We start from the raw sequence: 4,218 nt of genomic DNA, 5'->3' as shown, positions 1-4,218 counted from the left end.
GTTACCTTGCGTCACGCCGGATACATTATGACGTCGCGTTTCCCTCACGCCCAGCTTCGCCGCAACGAAATGGAAATTTGCGATCGGCGCTCGCTTCGAAAAAATGACCGCGTGCACGGTGGAGGGATCGCCGAAAAGAACTCGAAATCGCCTGGCGCGCGAGTTCCGCGATCGCCTGCGCTCTGCACGTGAGAGAGACGCGCGCGATGTTAAGGACCGGGGCATCATCCTCCTCCCGCTCCTCCTCCGCTTCCCCTCGCGGATGATCCACGAACGCGGGATGCATGTCGGATAAATACGTAACCCCGAGGTGCTTTCTTAGAACGTAGGGCTTATTAATCGGCGATAATGCACGCCGAGGTTGCCATGCGATAGCGCCGGAGTCACGCCATCGCGCCGAAGCGCTGCGCCGCGCCGTCTAATATACGACATCGACTTTTCCCGACGTATGTTACGACTGCTTAACGACGATAGAAAATATCTCGAGATTTTTCCGCGGCCCGTCTGTGACGATATAAATAACGTGTGCACGCGTACGCACACGCCGGCGGTCGCGTGGGCCGCGAGTTTCCGTTACGAGCGATCGGGAAGGAAATCGTCGTAGGGAAAAATCTCTCTTTTCCGTGCTCTTTCCTTTCTCGCCTCCTTCATTAATAGCATCGTTAGCTAATCAAGTTACGTTAGTGTGCGATAATCATTTAAATAATTATCTCTTGAATGAAGTCACAGACCGGTGCTTTGTAAAAAGGAAAAGAGAAGGTTAAAGATCGTATAACGCGGCGGTATCGACCGGTCCCCTCGCACGTTCCGATCTTATCGATATTTATAGATCGAGATTACGCGGGAGATTGAAAAAGTGCGGCGTCCAATCGAAAGGCAGTATTTTAATTGGCACGTTTCACCGGCCGCCGGTCGCGCGTACTCGTTGATCATGATAATGACATTTGCGCGGGATCGGTTTGCGGAACTGGTCCGATCCGTTAACGAAACTAATCTCAATTAAGTCCGGAAACCGATAATGAGGTCCGAGTGCGCGCGCGCTCGCCATCGAGACCGGCACCGGGTACACGACCAGTCGCGACTTATCTACTTTCACATTCCGCCAAGCGCGAAACGATTTGCCTCCGGTGCTTTATTAACGGGCTCTAATTGCGAGTGCAATAACCCGTCCGTATTCGGCGGCGATTAATCTCATTTGTCGGCCGGCGCGGTGCACTTCCCGACGCGCGCGTCGATACAATCTCGCTCGCGAAAAATCGCGACGTCGCTCGTGATTGATCTGTAATTAACCCGCGGAGAGCGGAATCACCGCTTCGATTTGTCCCAATAAGGGGTTGTCTGTCTCACGTTAATTTTAATTATTATCATTCAGTATTAAACATTAATTATCGGACTATCATCACCCCTTCCTCTCTCTCTCTCTCTCTCTTTTATTTTCTTTTATTTTATCACTCGTCTATTGGTCATCATTAAGGTTACGAATTTTCCGGACGTCAGATTGATCGTCTTCGTTCTTGTACAAGCCGTTTTAATAAAAGCCGTGGAATCAAGACGATTTTGGGGGAAATATATCTTCACGTGACGCGCTATATCGCGATGTACGAAATTAACGAAACGACGGAAATTTCCCGTATCAAAATTTTGGATCTAAATTCGCCCTCCTACGGATCTCGTTAGGTTACGGTATTGTTACGTAATGTTATGTAACTTATTCAATCGCAAATAAAATATGTGCAATTATTTTTTATTGACGTTAGAATTTTCGATAAAATTAGCAGATTTAAAAGAAGTGAATAAGAAGGAGCCGTGGAACAAAGGCAGCAGCTATAATACGTCCAGAAGTACCAATGAAGATTTCGATTCGGTTTCGGTGAAACAGCTAAACAGAAGTAAGAAGGAATATCATTAGAAGCGTGAATCATCATTCGAGAGAGACTCCGAGTAGACTTGAAATTTCCATTCGGCCACTTCTCCGGTACGATCGTGCACGTGCAACTGTTTTTTCAACTTGAAGCTCCGAGGTGGTGAGTATTTTGAAAACATTGAGCCTTGTGATCTCCCGACCGCGAAGTGTACACGGCATTCGTTGATGACGACGGTTGGTGACTAGTGGAGGAATGTTCCGGCTCTTTTAGTCCGATGTTTGGGGATACTTCATACGTCGTTTACTTGTCCGTGGCCAATACATTACGCATCGAGCCGACGCAGACTACGTGAGTTAGTGTCGTGTTTTTATGGATTCTTAAAATATATCATCGTATTCTCGTCAGCATCGCGTTCATGAACATGAAAACGTTTCTTCGATCGTGTCTACGCGAATATTAGTGTCAGTGTGACGTTGGAATATCCGGAACTGTCAGGAGCAGCGTGCTGGTTCGGGGAGCCGGGAGAAGACGCAGGTAACGACATATATTTCCAGGTGAGCCGAATTATTTATTATACGGAGTTTCTCTGATTTTAACATTTGACGAATTTATAGAAAATGAGATGACAACCAACTTTAGAATCTATTCTAAGGTCGACCATTCATAGTCCGTCATTATTTAACAACTAATCTTCATAAATCTCTGCCTAATTATCAACTTATTTTAATTTCATAATTAGAAATACCGATCCAAACAGACGAGTAACGGCCCATGAATAGGTAACTGTAATTATTCCTGTGTATCTGTAATTTATGCTCTCCATCAAACGCAGTAAATAATTCATAGCCAGTAAATATCGGCTTAAGTCACATTAATGCTCATTTGACTTCTGATAATGCTTGTTGAGCCGCAAATCTTATCTTCAATCGACCAATCTCTTCTTTCGCATTTGTGTTTATCTTCGTTATTTCAATAAATCCAACTTTATATCTCCGTTGGTAGACAGCATTATTGCGCATACTGTTATTCTTTTTTCTTTTACAGCTCTTCTTGATAGGCTCTTTTAAAAACTTCGAGTTTCGTCAGGACTTTCAACATCAATGAAGAAAAAGAACAAAACATTACAAATAGAGAAAGTTCGCTACATTATTTACCCGTATTGACTAATACTTGTTTATTACATATATTCTACCGGCGATTAATACATTGCCCGTTGAAATTAAGAAAAAGATTTCAATGCGGGTATCCTCTTCGTCTCGAAGAAACTATCGACTTGCGCCGGCCATAAGTCGATCTCCGAAAGTTTGCGACCAAAGTCCGCCGCTAGTTGCGGTCGAGGACCTTGCTCGTTCGCGCGTAGGGAAAAAGAATAATCAACGGGTGGCGAAAGGACGGGGAGAGTCCTTCCTCGTGGTGGGTCCTCGCGGTCCTTCGTGGCGAAAGATTTCAAAGATAGGTTTCAGCGCGCGCGACCTCGTAAGAGTCGCGACTCCCAGCGTGACTCGTCTCTCTCTCTCTCTCTCGGGGATTTTATTTATTAAGCGGATTAATTACCACGATTAGTTATCCGGTGGGACACACGTGCCCTTCCTCGTTCCCTCTGAGCGCAAGGACGCGGGGGATTCGCGGGATATTCGAGATTCCCGGGGCTCACGACGCCTCTGGATAAGCAGTTACTCACAGGTAGCGGTCTCGCGTGAAGATTAAGGGCTTATTACGACCACGACGGACGATTAATGAGCCGGCTACCATAGCTTTACGCGGCGCGCGAGCTGCACCACCACCTTGGCAAAATAAATTCGTCGGCTTCTGATTACAACAAAAAGCGTGCGCCGCGGGCGTGTCCGCTATTTATCGCGGCTTCATTCAAATATCCGCGAGGCGGCTCTAATCGCGCGTCGTAAGGGCCGCGCCCGCCTCCGATTTCTAACGAGTGAACCGGCCGACCGGCGTCGTTAATAAACAGCACATTATTATTACGATCGATATTAAATACACGGGTCGTCCCCTCCTCGCACGCGCCCCGAAGGATAATCGCGGATGCAACGTTGACTCGGTTCCGCATCGCATCAGTAAAGCGGCGATGAACGAGCTTCGCGGGAGCGAACGCGGAAATACCGGGGACGTTCTTCGTTAGAGAATGCCGATCCTCGATTCCGGTGTGAAAGTTCACCGGCCCGGCGAAATTTACCGTCCGTTAAGCGCGTTTTAATCCGACCTCTTCTCGTACTCGAGACATTCTTTCGCGGAAATCGAAGGTAACGGTGCGCGACCATTATAAATCACGTTTTAGCCCGGGTTCGGAAGAATTCCCGATTTCTTTTCCTTTCATGATTAATAGTACGAGAGAAAG

The sequence above is a fragment of the Dinoponera quadriceps genome, unplaced genomic scaffold (genome assembly GCF_001313825.1).
Source record: "Dinoponera quadriceps isolate SergipeBrazil2010 unplaced genomic scaffold, ASM131382v1 scaffold4009, whole genome shotgun sequence".
In the NCBI taxonomy this organism is placed as follows: Eukaryota; Metazoa; Arthropoda; class Insecta; order Hymenoptera; family Formicidae; genus Dinoponera; species Dinoponera quadriceps.
This window is presented reverse-complemented; position numbering follows the sequence as displayed.